We start from the raw sequence: 7,500 nt of genomic DNA on the forward strand, positions 1-7,500 counted from the left end.
TAAATACGTATATATATCTATTAGGTTTTTTTTCTCTATCAACTTTGTCTATAAAACTCTGCTCCTTTTGCGATAAGCATTATGTATATTTATTAAATAGAAAATATGTCGAAAAACCAGACGTTTTCTTCAAACAAACGCCACAGCTACAAACTTAATCACAACAATATTTACCAAACAATACAATTGTAGGGTGTTTTGTGTGATACGTCGTTTGGTGGGCATTCTAAGAACGTCCGTCGACATAAAAACGAATCAAAAGAAAAGCACAGGCAGTGCAAAACGTTCCTTCGTCAGTCGGGCGTATATCATTTAAAACCCACAGAATCTAAAAAAGTTAATAAACTTTTTTATTTAGATTCCTACGGTTCGTCGCGTCGTTAAAGTAAATTATTACTTCGACGCATGCGGAACCCAGGTACCCGAAAACCGTAAGCCTAAGCGTTTTTTTCCAAACATCACTCACTATCGATAAAGTAAATTGATTTTATGTATTTATAAATGTGCGTTTGTATGTATAGTAGTATAGTAGTAGTATATTTTGTTATTGGTTGTTTCGAGCTTTTTATTGTTATAAAACGTTTTTGTAGTCTTGTACATAAAGTACAGACGAATAGACAGCCCCTTTTATTTATTAATAAACTCCAACCATTTACAAATTAAATTACAACTACAACATCTCTTTTACACATTAATTATACACCATCTTTATTTTCTTTTTTCCGAAGCGAATACGATGAAGAAAATACGCAAAGACTGGCTTACAAAACCGTAAGCCTAAGCGTTTATTTTTCAAACATCACTCACCATCGGTTAAGTAAAATGATGGTATGTATAAATGTGTATTTGTATGTACAGTAGCGTATTAATTTTGTTGTTGGTTGTTTCGAGTTTATTTATTATTATGGTTTGTATGTATAAAGTTTTAGTCTTGTACATAAAGTACAGACGAATAGACAGCCCCTTTTATTTATTAATAAACTCCAACCATTTACAAATTAAATTACAACTACAACATCTCTTTTACACATTAATTATACACCATCTTTATTTTCTTTTTTCCGAAGCGAATACGATGAAGAAAATACGCAAAGACTGGCTTACAAAACCGTAAGCCTAAGCGTTTATTTTTCAAACATCACTCACCATCGGTTAAGTAAAATGATGGTATGTATAAATGTGTATTTGTATGTACAGTAGCGTATTAATTTTGTTGTTGGTTGTTTCGAGTTTATTTATTATTATGGTTTGTATGTATAAAGTTTTAGTCGTGTACATAAAGTACGATCGTATTGGCAGACACCATTATTATTCATTCATTCATTCTTGTTTGTTATTATAAATAACTCCAACCATATACAAATACTACAACAACAACAACATCTCTTGCACATTAATTATACACCACCACTGTGTATTAGTACTTTTTTTCGAAGCGAATACGATGATGGAAATACGCTAAGACCGGCACTGCGAAAGCAATAATAAAACATTAGCACATAACCATCTTTCGACAATATTGATTCGTGTTAATGTTCGAAAAAATTCTTTGAAAACGTCGTTTACGGCACGTTTACAATCGATTTATAAAATAAATCGAAAAACGTAACAACAGATCCGCTTAATGCAAGACGACCCGTTGTTGCTTTTCCGTTCGACGCATAATAAAGAATTTTGTATGAGAATTGATCATCATACGAATAGTGTATGTATGTGTGTTTTTTGTTGATCAGCACAGACAAAATGTGTGTGTATGTGTGACAACTAAACAACAACATTTACACGTTAATGATCCTTCCGCAGGTTCACCTACGGAAACCTTGTTACGACTTTTACTTCCTCTAAATGATCAAGTTTGGTCATCTTCCCAGCAACATCGGCAACGTCGAAACGCCACCGCGCACCGGTCCGAAGACCTCACTAAATCATTCAATCGGTAGTAGCGACGGGCGGTGTGTACAAAGGGCAGGGACGTAATCAACGCGAGCTTATGACTCGCGCTTACTGGGAATTCCTCGTTCATGGGGAACAATTGCAAGCCCCAATCCCTAGCACGAAGGAGGTTCAGCGGGTTACCCGGACCGCTCGGTCAGGGAGGACACGCTGATTCCTTCAGTGTAGCGCGCGTGCGGCCCAGAACATCTAAGGGCATCACAGACCTGTTATTGCTCAATCTCGTGCGGCTAGAAGCCGCCTGTCCCTCTAAGAAGAATTGTTTGTACGCCGACAGTAAAAACCGCACATAGAGACCGGGCGAACCCGGCTCCAGCCGGCATTTGGGATGTCGAAATACGCCTATTTAGCAGGCTAGAGTCTCGTTCGTTATCGGAATTAACCAGACAAATCGCTCCACCAACTAAGAACGGCCATGCACCACCACCCACCGAATCAAGAAAGAGCTCTCAATCTGTCAATCCTTCCGGTGTCCGGGCCTGGTGAGGTTTCCCGTGTTGAGTCAAATTAAGCCGCAGGCTCCACTCCTGGTGGTGCCCTTCCGTCAATTCCTTTAAGTTTCAGCTTTGCAACCATACTTCCCCCGGAACCCAAAAGCTTTGGTTTCCCGGAAGCTGCCCGCCGAGTCATCGGAGGAACGTCGGCGGATCGCTAGCTGGCATCGTTTATGGTTAGAACTAGGGCGGTATCTGATCGCCTTCGAACCTCTAACTTTCGTTCTTGATCAATGAAAGCGTTTTTGGCAAATGCTTTCGCTTCTGTCCGTCTTGCGACGATCCAAGAATTTCACCTCTAACGTCGCAATACGAATGCCCCCATCCGTTCCTATTAATCATTACCTCGGGGTTCCGAAAACCAACAAAATAGAACCGAGGTCCTATTCCATTATTCCATGCACACAGTATTCAGGCGAAGTTTTAGCCTGCTTTAAGCACTCTAATTTGTTCAAAGTAAACGTGCCGGCCCACCTCGACACTCAATGAAGAGCACCGCGGCGGGATTGAGTTGGGCCGCCCTCTCGAGCTAAGCCCACCGGCAGGACGTCCCGCGAAACGCCAGTTAACACCGCGAACGATGAACCGGCGGCGCGGGACACAAATTCGACTACGAGCTTTTTAACCGCAACAACTTTAATATACGCTATTGGAGCTGGAATTACCGCGGCTGCTGGCACCAGACTTGCCCTCCAATTGATCCTCGTTAAAGGGTTTAGAGTGTACTCATTCCGATTACGGGGCCTCGGATGAGTCCCGTATCGTTATTTTTCGTCACTACCTCCCCGTGCCGGGAGTGGGTAATTTGCGCGCCTGCTGCCTTCCTTGGATGTGGTAGCCGTTTCTCAGGCTCCCTCTCCGGAATCGAACCCTGATTCCCCGTTACCCGTTACAACCATGGTAGGCGCAGAACCTACCATCGACAGTTGATAAGGCAGACATTTGAAAGATGCGTCGCCGGTGCGAGACCGTGCGATCAGCGTAAAGTTATTCAGATTCACCAAGTTGTACGATGACGGCGAAACCGCCACCGATTGGTTTTGATCTAATAAAAGCGCTCCTTCCGTCTCCGGTCGGAGCTCTGTTTGCATGTATTAGCTCTAGAATTACCACAGTTATCCAAGTAAATGTGGGTACGATCTAAGGAACCATAACTGATTTAATGAGCCTTTCGCGGTTTCACCTTAATTTGGCTTGTACTGAGACATGCATGGCTTAATCTTTGAGACAAGCATATGACTACTGGCAGGATCAACCAGGGAACTGTGTTTTTGTGTTTTTTGAGACAGACGAGAGAATAAAATACTCATCATCATCGTTTATAAAGATGAAGAATATGCGCGTTTGTGCGAAACAATCTAACATATAAGAAAGTAACGCCACGCTGTTTCTTCTTTTCTTCGTACGATATAGAGATAAATGTATCGTCATCATCGTCGTCGTAGTCGTTAAACACCACAACACATATATCGGTCAATAAAGGCATAATAATAATATTTATAATATTATTTTTTACCTTTGCCGATTTAAAAGTTCAAACATTCTCTTCACTCTTCGCAAGATTGAATGCGACGTGAATTTATGAAATTCTTTCGAATCCATAAACGTTACGAATATTATATAAATATTCTCGCTCGGATATTAGAGAGTTGACGCATTTATTATTTTTGTTTGTTTAAATCACAAACATTTGTTAGTCCAACAAAGTTTGATTGCATAAGGACCGCCAACGTAAGAGAATACGTTTTGCCGCATCCGCAATCTCGCTGTGGGGAACTGGGCGAGCCACAAAATCACAAAATAAAGCAATCTCGCAAGCAAAGCCCTATTCGAATTCGATAGCGGAAATGTGCGATAAACGTCGATAAATTGGAAGCAAATGCAGAACGTATACATAATCGGTCGTTTTGTCGTCGTCATTTATGATAAACTTCGACTAAACCGTTACACCGTTCATATCGCCTCACTCAACGCATCGACACACACCACTACCATATGTATACCAGCGCGACACCGATCGAGGCAGCCGCTCGGTATTGGATGTGCGCACCGCTCCACTGACATAGCTCCACAGGCGACGTCTACCGAAGCGCACAGCTCTATAACTATAAGGCATACACACAAAAGGGAGAAAATATTTTAAATATTGATAATATTAAAAAGTCATATTTTATATTTAAACCATTATAAAATTTAATTATAAAAACGTTTGTTTTAAAAAAAATAATTAATTAATAAAAACAAAATTATTTTAAGCGCCGTACTTCGTAAACGTCGTACTTCGTTCGTCGTATGTGCAAAGTCAAATGAATGCTGTAGTTAGTCGCAGTTGGAACGTCTGAATGTCGTACAACGTAACAATAATTTTGAGTGCCCTAATGTGTAGACGTCGTACTTCGCGAACGTCGCACTTCGTAAACGACGTACTTCGTGAACGTCGCACTTCGTAAACGACGTACTTCGTAAACGTCGCACTTCGTAAACGACGTACTTCGTGAACGTCGTACTTCGTAAAGGTTAAGCAATATTAATACACATTTGGTGTATTGCAAGTTGCATTTTAATAAATATTATGCATTTTTATGTTTTAATTTAATATCTAGGCCAAAATACTATGTTTATTTAATTGTTAAATGTGTACGTTTATTTATAGATACGTAATTTACATAAAAATTTGTTTTTTTTTTTATTATATGCAAACTACAAATAAAACATTTAATATTTTCAAACGTCGTACTTCGTGTAAGTTATGCAATATTGATACAAATTTAGTGTATTGCGGGTCGCAATAATATTAATTTATATTTGAACGTTGTACTTCGTGAAGGTTATGCAACATCAGTACACATTAAGTGTATTGCAGGTTGCATTATTATTAATTTATGTTTTCTCACTTTTTACCTTCATATAAAAAAAAATTTAATATTTTTGGACGTCGTACTTCGTAACAGTTATGCAATATTGATGCACATCTGTTGTGCTGCGGGTTGCATTTTATAAATTTAATGTATTCTTATGATTTACTTTAATGTCTAGGCAAAAAAACACTTTTGATTAGTTGCTGAATGTTTACATTTATTTACAGATACGTAATTTGCAAAAAAATTTGCTGTTTTTTTATTATATACAACACAAATAAAATTCTTTAATATTCTTGAACGTCGTACTTCGTGTAGGTTATGCAATATTGATACAAATTTAGTGTATTGCGGGTCACAATAATATTAATTTATATTTAAACGTAGTACTTCGTGAAGGTTATGCAAGATCAGTACATATTAAGTGTATTGCAGGTTGCATTATTATTAATTTATGTTTTCTCACTTTTAACCTCAATATAAAAAAAAATTAATATTTTTGGACGTCGTACTTCGTGAAGGTTATGCAATATTAATGCACATCTAGTGTGCTGCGGGTTGCATTTTATAAATTTAATGTATTTTTATGTTTTACTTTAATATCTAGACAAAAAAAACAATTTTGATTAGTTGCTAAATGTTTACATTTATTTACAGATACGTAATTTGCAAAAAAATTTGCTGTTTTTTCATTATATACAACACAAATAAAATTCTTTAGTGTTCTTGAACGTCGTACTTCGTGTAGGTTATGCAATTTTAATACACAATTAGTGTATTGTGGGTTGCATTATTATTATTTATTGTTTACGTTTTACTTCATCACTTTGTGAACGTCGTACTTCGTTTGTACTATGAACGCTGCATTTCGTCGCAGTCGGCAGCACGTGCGAATAAACGTCGTACAAGAAAATCACGATTTTGAGTGCCGTACTTCGCAAACGTCGTACTTCGTCTATACTATGTACAAAGTCAAGTGAACGCTAAACCTCGTCGCAGTCGACAGCGCGTGCAAATAAACGTCGTACAAGAAAATCACGATTTTGAGTGCCGTACTTCGCTAACGTCGTACTTCGTCTGTACTATGTACAAAGTCAAATGAACGCTAAACTTCGTCGCAGTCGACAGCAAGTGCAAATAAACGTCGTACAAGAAAATCATGATTTTGAGTGCCGTACTTCGCAAACGTCGTACTTCGTTTGTACTATGTACAAAGCCAAATGAACGCTAAACTTCGTCGCAGTCGACAGCAAGTGCAAATAAACGTCGTACAAGAAAATCATGATTTTGAGTGCCGTACTTCGCAAACGTCGTACTTCGTCTGTACTATGTACAAAGTCAATTGAAGGCTGTACTTCGTCGCAGTCGGAAGCAACTGCAAATAAACGTCTTACAAGAAAATCATGATTTTGAGTGCCGTACTTCGCAAACGTCGTACTTCGTCTGTACTATGTACAAAGTCAATTGAACGCTGTACTTCGTCGCAGTCGGAAGCAACTGCAAATAAACGTCTTACAAGAAAATCATGATTTTGAGTGCCGTACTTCGCAAACGTCGTACTTCGTCTGTACTATGTACAAAGTCAATTGAACGCTGTACTTCGTCGCAGTCGGAAGCAACTGCAAATAAACGTCTTACAAGAAAATCATGATTTTGAGTGCCGTACTTCGCAAACGTCGTACTTCGTCTGTACTATGTACAAAGTCAATTGAACGCTGTACTCCGTCGCAGTCGGCAGCACGTGCAAATAAACGTCGTACAAGAAAATCACGATTTTGGGTGCCGTACTTCGAAAACGTCGTACTTCGTCTGTACTATGTACAAAGTCAAATGAACGCTTAACTTCGTCGCAGTCGACAGCACGTGCAAATAAACGTCGTACAAGAAAATCACGATTTTGAGTGCCGTACTTCGCAAACGTCGTACTTCGTCTGTACTATGTACAAAGTCAAATGAACGCTGCATTTCGTGGCAGTCAGAAACAAAGCAAACGTCGTGCAATGAAACAATAATTTTGAGTGCTGCATTTGTGAGCGCCGTACTTCGTTTGTTACTTTATGGTCACATGAACGTCGTATTTCATCACACAGAGCACCATACTTAATGCACTTAAATGAACGTTGTACTTCGTACAAGTTAGGCAATATTAATACACATTTGGTGTATTGCGGGTTGCATTATTAATTTACAAAAAT

The 7,500-nt window shown here is 38.7% G+C and overlaps 1 non-coding gene across 1 annotated transcript; it reads right to left on the reverse strand.

Annotated features, from left to right (window-relative positions):
- Positions 1–1,786: 1,786 nt before the first annotated feature.
- LOC135267566 (small subunit ribosomal RNA) lies at positions 1,787–3,709 on the reverse strand. Its single transcript, XR_010335975.1, has one exon. It is a non-coding gene; the product is annotated as a small subunit ribosomal RNA (ribosomal RNA).
- Positions 3,710–7,500: the final 3,791 nt, after the last annotated feature.

Source organism: Tribolium castaneum, unplaced genomic scaffold, assembly GCF_031307605.1.
Source record: "Tribolium castaneum strain GA2 unplaced genomic scaffold, icTriCast1.1 ptg000052l, whole genome shotgun sequence".
Taxonomy (NCBI): Eukaryota; Metazoa; Arthropoda; class Insecta; order Coleoptera; family Tenebrionidae; genus Tribolium; species Tribolium castaneum.